This window comes from Octopus sinensis, linkage group LG2, assembly GCF_006345805.1.
Source record: "Octopus sinensis linkage group LG2, ASM634580v1, whole genome shotgun sequence".
NCBI classification, from domain to species: domain Eukaryota; kingdom Metazoa; phylum Mollusca; class Cephalopoda; order Octopoda; family Octopodidae; genus Octopus; species Octopus sinensis.
The window spans coordinates 179,183,353-179,197,170 of NC_042998.1; positions in this window are offsets into that span (position 1 = coordinate 179,183,353).

Consider the following 13,818-nt stretch of genomic DNA (forward strand, 5'->3'; position numbering starts at 1 on the left):
TATTAAATACTGTAAGCCTGACACCCTAACGACTCTGCCAATGCGCTGCTCTGAAAGCGTTAAAGAAATGGCAAACACATAAATTGCAAATAACCATTTAAAATTCAATTTGTTAAGTGTTTCGAGATAAACTTTCCTCAGCAGATAAGAATCAACAAATCTCAAACAAAAACAAAATGTAGTAGCAAAAACGATGCAAATTTAAAATTTAAATGTATATTCAACGTATATTGAAAACAAAAGTACCATTGATTAATTTGTAAAGTACTTCATAATATAATTGCTAAATATAAAACGTTTTATCTAATGAATAAATATGAAAAGCTGGACACCTCCATTCAGAATGGTGTACAAATTAACACTAAGAACTTAGGAATTGAGAATTAATGCAATAATTTGCTTAGTTTGAGAGTTTTACTTGGAGAATTTCTATGGATTGCTATGAGGATGAAACCGAAAGACACTTCACTAAAATTGATGGATGGTGTAAATAAAATTGCAAATTCCGGTAGTCGAGTGAATACACCAAAATGTAAAGGGTATGTTGTATTTCTGAAACGAAAACCTGACGTGGAAAAACTGGTAGAATATTTGGAGTCAGCACCCAAAATACACTTAAGAAAGGTTTCACTTCGAAGACACCAGATTTTTTGATTTTTTCATTATTTTTATTTATTTATTATTTATTTCACTTTTTTTTTTGCGTTGTGAAATCATTGACGTAAATTGTTTTGCTGTAAGTGTTAAAGCAATAATTTCGAAACCTGGGGTTTTCAGACAAAGAAAGAGATAATTTAATGGTTTCTGCAAATTCAATATGCAAGCGAAACAGGGAAAGCATGTAAGACATTAGTAAAACTTCCAATGTAACATCACACTGTTGTTGTCTAAATTCCAAAGCTGGTATTGCGTGTATAAATTTACAATACACGTCTTCCTTAATTTGAAGAATTCAAAAAATTTTAAGAAATAAAGAAAAAGTTTACGTACATGCATTGAAAATGTTTATATAATATTCTCTATCTGTTACTTGTTTCAGTCATCGGTCTGCGGCCATGCTGGGGTATCACTTTGAAGGGTTTAGTTGAACAAATCGACCCATGTAGTTTTTTGAGGCTGGTACCTATTTATCGGTCTCTTTTGTCGAACTGTTATGTTACGAGGGCGCAAACAAATCAACACCAGTTACCAAGCAGTAGCGGGGGAAAATGCACACATAAAGTCACACACACACACACACACCACACACACACAACACACACACACAAAACACACACACACCATACACACACACACACACTCACTCACTCACACACACGCACACACACGCACACACACGCACATACACACACATACTAGTACGAACACGCTATCTTTAAGATAGTATGTTTTAGATGGATTTCGCACCATCGTATCACATATTCGTATAGTGTATATAAGTATACATATGACATGCAACACGAAGAAAGCTCGAACGTCAACTGTGGAAAACACTATAGAGCTATAAGATGAAATATAATTATGTTAAAAGAACGTGCATTTATGAAGCAGTGAAAAATTACTCCCTAAATAAAAAGCAGACTCCTGTAAGAGAAAATATTGCAAAGCAGTCGTTAAGAAAACGTGCATTTAATATTAAAAACCAATGAAAAGCAGCGATCTGGCAGAATCGTTAGCACGCCGGAAAAATGCTTAGTGGCATTTCGTCCGACCTTAAGCCTGAATTCAAATTCTACGGAGGTCAACTTTGCCTTTCATCCTTTCGGAGTCGATAAAATAAGTACCAGTTGTAAACTGGAGTCGATATAATCGACTTACCTACTTCCCCGAAATTTCTGGCCTTGTGCTAAAATTTGAAACCAATATAGTCTTCTACTATAGCCTCGGGCCGACCAAAGCCTTGTGTGGGTGGATTTGGTAGTCGGAAACTGAAAGTAGCCCGTCGTATATATGTATATATATATATATATATATATATATATATATAATATATATATATATATATATATATCTTATATATATATATAGATATATATAAGATATATCTATATATATATATATATATATATATATATATATATATATATAGATATATATATGATATATATATTATATATATATATATATATATATATACATATCTATATCTATATCTATATATATATATGTATATATATATATATATATATATATCTATCTATATCTATATATATATATACATACATACATACATACATACATACATACCATACATTATATATAATATGATACATATATATATATATATATGTATGTATGTATGTATGTATGTATGTATGTATGTATGTATTGTATGTATGTATGTATGTATGTGTGTGTATATGTTTGTGTGTCTGTGTCTGTCTCCCCAACTTCGCTTGACAAACCGAGTGTGTGTTACATCCCCGTAACTTAGCGGTTCGGCAAAAGAGTCCGATAGAATAAGTACTAGGCTTACAAAGAATAAGTCCTGGGGTTGATTTGCTCGACTAAAGGTGGTGCTCCAGCATTGGTCACACTCACATGACTGAAACAAGTAAAAGAGAGTAAAAGAGTAAAAGAGTAATACCGAAAAGGTTTCAACACCGAACGTTTCCAGCAACTGAAATAAGTTTAAACCAAAATATTATTAGTATTAAAGAAGCAAGGAGAAAACAGGTACCATTAATGATAATAAATCTGTAAGAAAATAACAATGAAAAAACTTTTAATGGCTTATACCAATAGCGAGTGAAGTTGAAGAAATATTTGAACATGCAATGTTTGTCAAGTAGATACTCAAATGAGAAGTTACTTATGTTCACACATGCGCATAAACTAGTCTTGTCAATTACACATAATTTGTTTCGTTATTGCTCACAAGGGGCCAACAAAAAGGGGACAAACAAGCACATGTGGGGACATAGAACAAATTAGAAAAAAAAAACGTATGATATAAATGAATGATAATGAAAATGATAAATGAAAATGAGCTACTTGCCCCACCTCCAAGCACTTACATCATTTTAATCTTTTGATCCTGAGTTTCTCAGAATGTCTATACCATATTCTTTAACCAGCTCTTCGAGCTGTATGTTGTCTGGTACTTCCTTTATGTCACCGTTTACCTTCCTACACTTATATCCACCCTTGTATTTATCTATCTCCTTTTTTCCGTCTCCCTGACACCAAAATGCATGCGTGGCATCCCTCAATGTTTCTTCTTCCCTCCACATTAACAAACCTTGCATCCTTCCATTTTGTCGTTTTGTTCACCAGTTCCATGTCCACTCCTTTGTACATCATGCATGCATAACCATATTCAGTGGGAGCGGGGGTTTGTAAGTTCTTGTGTGTCTGTGTCTCTTTTTTCCATTTGTTTTGCATCGGAGGGGAACGGGTGGGTAGCAGCGGAGGAAGGTGGGGTTGAGAAGGTATGGATGGGGTGGGTGCGAGTTGGGGTTTCCATTCATCCTGACTTTCTTTATTTCTCTTCCTTTGTTTTCTTCCTTCTGCCACCTTCCACTTCTTCATTTATCTTTATTTCCTCTTCTGCCTTCTCCGGTTCCTTCCCGGCTTCCTCCTGGCTTCCCTTAGTCTGTGAAGGGCAGTCTGCTCTAATGAGGCCCTTTTGGCCACATTTCAAGCAAAGAGGGATTCTGCCCTCCACCCAGACTCTTAACACTCTATGGTCACCGCTTCTGCCATTTTTTCTAAATTCTCTGTTGCACTTTGTACGATTACATCTAATATTTGGCCCTTCCAGTTTGTAGCCCCTGTCATCTCATTTTCACTTAATTCCAACTGAGAACAGTATAAAAAGGTTACAGTATATCATTGCGCATGCGTTACCAAAAGTCAATAATAAACGTATTTATATAATACTTAATTTTTTCCTTTACTTGTTTCAGACATTTGACTCAGGCCATGTTGGAGTACCATCTTGAATGGTTTTCGAGGACTTATTTTTTAAGCTCAGTACGTATTCTATCGACATCTTTTGCCGAACCGCTAAGTTACGGGGATGTAAACACACCAACAGCAGATGTCAAGCGGTGATGGGGGGAGACAAATACACACCCACACACACACACTGTCTCTCTCACACACACACTCTCTCACACACACACACACTGTCTCTCACACATACACTTCAACTAAATATGAAATATTAACTGGATTTTCTTCAAGAGCTACATCGAAGAGGTTTGGCGTTGTTCTCTCACTATGAGATTACGAATGTTTATAGAAAACTGGCTATTTATTTCCATCAGCAAGGAGAACTAAACAACATATTCTTAACTATATAACATCAAAACTTCATATTTGAGCTTATATTGCATGTACCAGTATCGAGCTACTTTTTAGCTTATCAATGATTTACTCTCTCTTTTACTTGTGTTTCAGTCATGTGACTGTGGTCATGCTGGAGCACCGCCTTTAGTCGAGCAAATCAACCCTAGGACTTATTCTTTGTAAGCCTAGTACTTATTCTATCGGTTTCTTTTGCCGAACCGCTAAGTTATGGGGGGGGACGTAAACACACCAGCATCGGTTGTCAAGCGATGGTGGGAGCACAAACACAGACACACAAACATATACACACATACATACATACATACATATATATATCACGTGTCCGTGATCACGTGACCGACCAGACCATCAGATGTTGTTACACCTCGCTGGTCACAATGCGTTCGCATTGTTTTAGCCTTCGAATGATGCCACCCCGCTGGCTAAGCGAGCAGGCCAACAGAAGAAAGAGTGGGAGAAAGAGTGGTGAAAGGGTACAGCAGGGATCACCACCCCCTGCCGGAGCGCCGTGGAGCTTTTAGGTGTTTTCGCTCAATAAACACTCACAACGCCCGGTCTGGGAATCGAAACCGCGAGTCCGCTGCTCTAACCACTGGGCCATTGCGCCTACACACACACACACACACACACACACATATATATATATATATATATATATATACACATTCCCCCTCTCTTACTCCTCGACTCTCTCGTCACTGACACGTGATCGGAGGGAAGCCATCTTTCCAACTGCTATCTTCACCAAGATAAGACTGCTTATCCTCTCTCTCTCATAATAAGCTGTCTCCTCAAACGTTCAAAATAATTTTTCTATCGTCTTGACTTAACAGCCCTCATCGTTTGTTTTTACTGGGTTCTCTTTGTTCTGCCTTTTATTGTTTTTACTTTTATTGTTTTTATTGTCTTGTTTTGTTCTTACTGTCCTATTCTTGTTGCCACTTTTACCTCTCCGCAAAGAATCCCATTGTCCTTAACTTCGAAACGCGGAGTGGACGAAACAGGGACGGCTGAAGAGGGGAGTGTTCCTCGTGTTATATGTCTTGTACTCTGTTTTTTCGTTGTTTGAAAAATAGTTCGTTTCCATGGTTTTGTTTTTATGTTTTCGTTTCTCATTGTGGTCTACATTTTTTTTTGATGCCCTGTACCCATATATGCATGTATATATACTTATATATGTTGGTATGTACATATATGTATGTATGCATATATTTATATATCATTTATATTATATTATATTATATATATATATATCTATATATATAATATATACCTACATATATATGACGGGCTTCTTTCAGTTTCCGTCTACCAAATCCACTCACAAGGCTTTGGTCGGCCCGAGTTTATAGTAGAAGGTACTTGCCCAAGGTGCCACGCAGTGGGACTGAACCCGGGACCATGTGGTTCGTAAGCAAGCTACTTACCACACAGCCACTCCTACGCCAATTTTGTTCATGAAGTAAAAGCTTTAATGATTCAAATCCTATTTCCACGTTCAACAATAAATTAATTTTCAGTATGGTCTCGTGATATCGGGTGGCTGATCAGAGAGAAAGACTACCACAAAAATCCTATAATTGTCGGCTTATAATGTTATTAAGTCGGTTTGGAACTGATCTTTATGTATTTGTTTATCTATTTATTTTTTACTTTTACTTATATTATTCACCTTTTCAGGATTAGGGTATTCTGAACAACATTGTTTCATGCGTTCTTTTGTAAAGCCGATTTGAAGGAGATTTGGTTTATATTTCTAGCAGATACAAAGACTACACAGGAGGCTCACATTGTTTCCTGCAACTACCAGTACATATCACAGTCTCTTTTACTCTTTTACTTGTTTCAGTCATTTGACTGCGGCCATATTGGAGCACCGCCTTTAGTCAAGCAAATCGACCCCGGGACTTATTCTTTGTAAGCTGAGTACTTATTCTATCGGACTATTTTGCCGAACCGCTAAGTTACGGGGACATAAACACACCAACATTGGTTGTCAAGCAATGCTAGGAGGACACAGACACACAAACATACATACACACACACACACACACACATATATATATATATATATAGTATAGGAAAGAATGGAGCTGAGCGAAGATTTAACAAAATTCCTTTATTTTATTTTCGACATATGTTTCGAAGTCTGCAAAATTTCTAATTCCGAATGAATAAGGAGTCCATTATGCAGCTTTCTCATCAGGAAAATCCAGGAACTTCTTTCGACAACAAAATGCACAACAAGTTTTTAGATGACTGCTCTCGAGGAGCCCACCGAAAATTTTACCCAAAAATTTTTCGAAAATTTTCACTCAAAATTTTCACCATAAAATTTTTGGAAAAATTTTTGGAGAAAATTTTCGGTGAAACTTTTCCAAAAATTTTATGGTGAAAATTTTCAGTGAAAATTTTCGAAAAATTTTTGTGGAAAATTTTCGGTGAAAAGTTTGGAAAAATTTTTGGCTAAAATATTCGGTGAAAATTTTCGAAAAATTTTTGTGGAAAATTTTCGGTGAAAAGTTTGGAAAAATTTTTGGCTAAAATATTCGGTGAAAATTTTCGAAAAATTTTTGGGTAAAATTTTCGGTGAAAACTTTCGAAAAATTTTGGGATGAAATTTTCGAAAACTTTTTGGGGAAAAGTTTCGGTGAAAATTTTCGAAAAATTTTTGGGTAAAGTTTTCGATGAAAATTTTCGAAAACTTTTGGGAAGATTTTGGAAAAATTTTTGGCTAAAATTTTCGAAAAATTTTTGGGGAAAATTTTCGAAAAATTTTCGGGGAAAATTTTCGAAAAAGTATGGAAGGCCAGCGGTGCCGAAATCACAAAGTATGGAAAGTCAGCGGTGCCAAAATCACAAAAAAAATTTTGGGGAAAGATTTCGGTGAAAATTTTCGAAAAATTTTTGAAAAACTTTTGGGGAGAATTTTCGGTGAAAACTTTCGAAAAGTTTTTGGGGAAAATTTTCGAAAAATTTTTGGGGAGAATTTTCGGTGAAAACTTTCGAAACATTTTTGGGGAAAATTTTTGGTGAAAATTTTCGAAAAATTTTTGGGGAAAATTTTCCGTGAAAATTTTCGGTAAAATTTTCGGTGTAAATATTCTAAAAATTTTTGTGGAAAATTTTCGGTGAAAAGTTTGGAAAAATTTTTGGGTGAAAATTTTTGGGTGAAAATTTTCAAAAAATTTTTGGGAAAATTTTCGAAATATTTTTATAGAAAATTTTCAAAAAATTTTTGGGGAAAATTTTTTATGGAAAATTTTCTGTGAAAATTTTCAAAAAGTTTTTGGGGAAAATTTTCGAAAAATTTTTGGGGAAAATTTTCGGTGAAAATTTTCGAAAACTTTTTGGGTAAAATTTTCGAAAAATTTTTGTGGAAAATTTTCGGTGAAAATTCTTGGTAAAATTTTCGAAAACTTTTTGGGTAAAATTTTTGAAAAATTTATGTGGAAAATTTTCGGTGAAAACATTTGAAAAATTTTTGTGGAAAATTTTCGGTGCCAAAATCACAAAGTATGGAAGGCCAACGGTGCCAAAATCACAAAGTATGGACGGCCAGCTATGGGCTCCTCGAGAGCAGTCATCTAAAAACTTGTTGTGCATTTTGTTGTCGAAAGAAGTTCCTGGATTTTCCTGATAAGAAAGCTGCATAATGGACTCCTTATTCATTCGGAATTAGGAATTTTGCAGACTTCGAAACATATGTCGATAATAAAATAAAGGAATTTTGTTAAATCTTCGCTCAGCTCCATTCTTTCCTATACTTATAATATTAAATTAAACTTCAAATTTCCGCACTAAGGCACGGAGTATATGCCCTATGGTCGTAACTTCAACCGTGTTCTTTCTGTTGTCAGTTTGCTACTCAGGTATCGGTTATCTTTCGAATTAACCGTAATAAGATAATTCATTTATCTACTTAAATATATATATATATATATATACATATGTACGACGGGCTTCTTTCGGTTTCCGTCTACCAAATCCACTCACAAGGATTAGGTCGGCTCGAGGCTATAGTAGAAGACACTTGCCCAAGGTGCCACGCAGTGTGACTGAACCATGTGGTTGGTAAGCAAGCTACTTACCACACAGCCACTCCTGCGCCTATAATTGTGTTACATATTTTTTTACAATGTAGGCAATGTGTCGAATCAGTATAAATCATAAATAAAAGAGATAAAAACACGTATGAAGGAAATATTTGACAGAATAGGCAGAGAGTTAAACGATTCTTTCTAATATTTGGTTACTTTTGGATTTCAAACACCATTCAAATTAGGTTTGTCTTTTATTCTTCCAACGATAAAAACCAGTAAAATTACGAGGCTCAATACAATTGATTATATTCTTCAGGTCGGCATTCCCATTCTCTTAGGGTCAAGCCTTAAGTATAGCAACTAACATGTTAAATAGCTACGCACACGTTTATTCTTATTTCTTTACTACCCACAAAGGGCTACACACAGAGGGACAAACAAGGGCAGACAAAGGAATTAAGTCGATTATATCGACCCTAGTGCGTAACTGGTACTTATTTAATCGACCCCGAAAGGATAAAAGGCAAAGTCGACCTCGGCAGAATTTGAACTCAGAACATAAAGACAGCCTAGGGTAAAGCTGGCACGACTGAAACACTAGAACATACACTTACGTACTCTCCCACCTCACCTCTCTCACACACTCTTTTCCTCACGTACACTTGGTATTACCCATACTGTAATGAAGGCTTCGTTTTTACGATGAGTATCAGGGGTTAAAATCTGTTGAATGGTAGTTGGAAGTCAATACCAAAATCTCTTGAGACACTCATTAAATTTATGGAGTTGTAGCTTGTTTCAGCGCCAATACATACTTGATCTGTTTCATATTTAGCCATCTTGGCAAAGATTCATCGTTTTCCTTGCGAATCGTTTTCCTTACCATTAGATTTTCGTCTCGTTATACACCCTGCCAACACACACACATACACACCTACAATGAATATTTTTTCTATTTTCTTTTTTTAATATTCCAATATAAAAACTGAAAAAAGGTCGAACAGGAACTAAATACAGAATAATGTTTCATGCGGCAGTTTATAGTTTATAAGACCTCACCTCTTTAATTGCAATATATATAGTCGTAGGATTGCTTGTGTAGTAAGAGGCTTGCTTCCTAACCACATGGATCCGTGACAACTTCGGCAAGTGTTTTCAACTATACGGGCCGATCAAAGCCTTGTGAGTGGATTTGGTAGACGGAAATTGAAAGAAGCCCGTCGTATATATATATATATATATATATATATATATATATATATATATATATATATACATATATATATTGTGTGTTTATGTCTGTGTTTGTCCCACCACCACCATCGCTTGGCAGACGATGTTGGTGTGTTATGTCCCATAAGAAACCGATAGAATAGGCTTACAAAGAATCAGTTCTGAGGTTGATTTGTTCAACTAAAACCCCTTAAGGTGATGCTCCAACATGGCCACAATCAGATGACTGAAACAATTAAAGGAATAAAAGAATAGGTCTCCCGTTGAAAACAACGTGTTTATATATGTATATATATATATATATATATTCATGAAACTGCATGTATATATATATATATATATATATATATATATATATATATGAAGCTATTATTAGGAATTTTCCAAAGAATTCTAGAATTAAAAATTCTATATACCAGTGTAAAATTACCACTCGTAATCAAGTATACTTTTATATTGGAAGCACGTCTTCACAGTTATCTAAAAGAATTTCTAATCATTATTCTACATTTAGGGATTGGAATAAACGTAACAGTACAGGGCTTAGTAAATTAATTTGATATCTAAAAGACCACAATAAACAATTTAATTTAGATTGGTTGATTCTCTCAATCTCGATATCTTATGACAAAGGCAAGGAATTCTGTCTTCTCTGTAATTCTGAACTATTTTTTATTCTGTTTTCTAAAAATCCCCTTGTAAACAAGGTTATAGAGCGTGCATACCGATGTAAACATTGGCAGAAACACACCTTTAGTTCATATAAGTGATTTCTATCATTATTTATAATTTATACATTAATTTTCTTTTAATATTTCACTAGATATATATTTTCCTAGTCTATAAGGTTTTATTTAATATACATATAGTCATATACTTCTCATTTATTTAGTTTTTCTTTACGTTATTCCTCCTCTTTCTATAGGCTACTTCTGACGTTATATCCTATAACGTTTTTTTGAAGCAATATTAATAGCGTTCAGTTAATCACATCTATCTATCTATCTATCTATCTATCTATCTATCTATCTATCTACTATCTATCTATCTATCTATCTATCTATCTATCTATCTATCTATCTATCTATATTATATATATATATATATTTATATATATATATATAAAATATATGCATATGCATATTTTTATTATATATATATATATATATATATATATATATATATATATATATATATATATATATATATATATATATATATATATATATATATATATATATATCGGTATATGCATATGGTTAATGGGTAGATATCTACATCTATCTATCTCTGTGTCTTCTGCCTTCTCTCTCACTCTCTCCCCCCTTCCCACCCATCTGTCTGTCTCTCTTTCTGTCTCTCATATATATACATGCATACACGTGTGCAACCCATTTTTCGCACAATGCTTACGGAATTGACAGGAAGCTGATGTTAAATTGTATTTAGATTAGATGTGATGATAAAAACTAGTGGCTGTGTACAAGATTACTTAACAGTACAAGTCTCAATGTTGATGACTCACGATTTCCTCCTGAAATATCCAACACAAGGATTCTCTTTCTATTAATCCTTGGCATATTATTCATAAAGCAAATACTTCATTAAATCTATCCAAACTTGCTTCATTTTTATCTCGTTCTCATTTTTCTTTCTATCAAGCTTCGACATATAATTCAACGTATTCAGTAAACAAACCTTTATTCATTATACAAAACATTCCATTCGTGAATCTTCGTCTCTTTCTGTATCTGTTCTTTATTTCTGGTCGGTTGTTTTTCTATAGCAATCATTAAGATATTATATTGCTTATGCTATAACAAAACAAGGATATCGTTTTATTTCATACTATTATTATTACACCCTGTATTAAAACGGTGAGCAGGCAGAATCGTTACCGCACTGGAAAAATTGCTTAGCGGCATTTCGTCCGCCTTTACGTTCGGAGTTCAAATCTCACCGAGGTCGGCACGGCTTTTTATGCTTTTGGGTCGATGAAGTAAGTACCAGTTGAGCACTGGGGTCGATCTAATCAACTTGCACCATCTCCCGAATTTGCTGGTCTTGTGTCAAAATTTGAAACCTTTATTACATCATTCGTTACTGTATGATTTATGGTTGTGTTTTTTTTTTTCCTTTTCTTGCAGGCATAGCTGTGTGATTAAGAAAGTTGCTTTGCAACCATGTAACTTCAGGTCCAGTTGCACTGCGCGACACCTTCAACATGTGTCTTCTACTACAGCATCAGATAAAAGATAAACGATGTGCCCCAACTTTTATTTTTTTATATATGTCTTATTTCATTGTTTCGTTTTCTTTATTATATAGGCACAGGAGTGGCTGTGTGATAATAAGCTTGCTTGTTACCACACAGGCGGCGAGCTGGCAGAAACGTTAGCACGGCAGGCGAAAATGCTTAGCGGTATTTCGTCTGCCGTTACGTTCTGAGTTCAAATTCCGCCGGGGTCGACTTTGCCTTTCATCCTTTCGGGGTCGATAAATTAAGTACCAGTTACGCACTGTGGTCGATGCAATCGACTTAATCCGTTTGTCTGTCCTTGTTTGTCCCCTGTGTGTTTAGCCCCTTGTGGGCAATAAAGAAATAAGAAGCTTGCTTCCCAACCACATAGTCCTAGGTTCAGTCCTACTACGTAGTACCTTGAGCAGGTGTCTTTTACTATAACCTCGGGCCGACCAAAGCCTTGTGGGTGGATTTGGTAGACGGAAACTGAAAGAAGCCTCCAGTATACATATAACACCTGTCCATGTTCAGATTGTCCTTGCACAGGGGCCTTCCGGACTCCCGTTTGCGCCGAGAACAAGGATTAATCTTCTCTCCTTTGCGCCACATGGGCTCAACTCTCCTCCCTTCTTCATCCATATTCCTCCCCGTGTTTGTGAAATCTTGTACCCCTGCTTTAAGGCTTCATACCTATACACGCCAGCTTAATTTAATTCGTCCTTAGTCGAAAGACACCTGTTGTTATGTCCTGTTATTATTTTTATTATTTTCATTGTGTTTGTGTCCGATTTTTCCGTCCTTGTTTATGTATACATTCGCCACTTTCTTCCAAAGAATCTAATGTTCTTAGCTTAGTTTTTCCTTGGGGCTGGCCAGATTGGAGCATTCTCAAGCATAATCAGCCGAAATTGCGAAGATAATCTGGTACTTGACTGAGGGAAGAAAACTTCGAATGACACGTCCTTGTTTTCTTTGTATCGTCTATGTGAATGTTTTGTTGTCCCATTTTTGTATCACCTAACTGTCCGGATGTTTTGCGTTCTTGTCCCATTTTGTATTATATATATATATATATATATATATATATATATATATATATATATTATACGAGAGGCCTCTGTGCGCGCTCGTGTGTGTGCCTGTGTTTGTCCCCCCCCCCGTCACTGCTTGACAGCCGGTGTGGGAGTGTTTGCGTTGCCATAACTTAGCGGTTCGGCAAAAGTGATTGATAGAAATGTACCAGATTTGAAAAATAATTGAAAATGTACCGGGGTCAATACATTCGACTAAAATCAGAGCAGCCTGACCTCAGTCTAAAGACTGGAAGAATATCTCTTATTTTTTCTGTATATATTACTCTTTTACACGTTTCAGTCATTTGACTGCGGCCATGCTGGAGCACCGCCTTTAGTCGAACAAATCGACTTATTTCTTTGTAAGCCGAGTACTTATTCTATCAGTCACTTTTGCCGAACCGCTAAGTTTCGGGGCTATAAACACAACAAATCGGTTGTCAAGCGATGGTGGGGGGGGGACAAACACAGACACAAAGGCACACACACATAAATAAGCACACACATATATCAACACGACTGGCTCCTTTCAGTTTCCGTCTACCAAATCCACTCACAAAGCTTCGGTCGGTTCACTCTGTGGGACTGAACCCGGAACCATGTGGTTGGGAAGAAAGCTTCTTACCATACAGCCATTTTTGTTATATGCCTTATTTTTAACTGTCTTCTTTTTTTACTATGTCCCTTTTTTTTTCTAAATATGTACCTCAGTTTTTAGTCCTATCATACTTTCAACAGTACGTCACATTTCTTTTGCTTACCATACTTACTGCAAGCTGGTAGAATTGTGAGCCCGCCGGCCAAAATGCTTAGCAGCATTTCGTCCGTCTTTTCGTTCTGAGTTCAAGTTCCGCCGAGGTCGAATTTTCCTTTCATCGTCGATAAAATAAATGCCGAACAGATCGACTCCAGC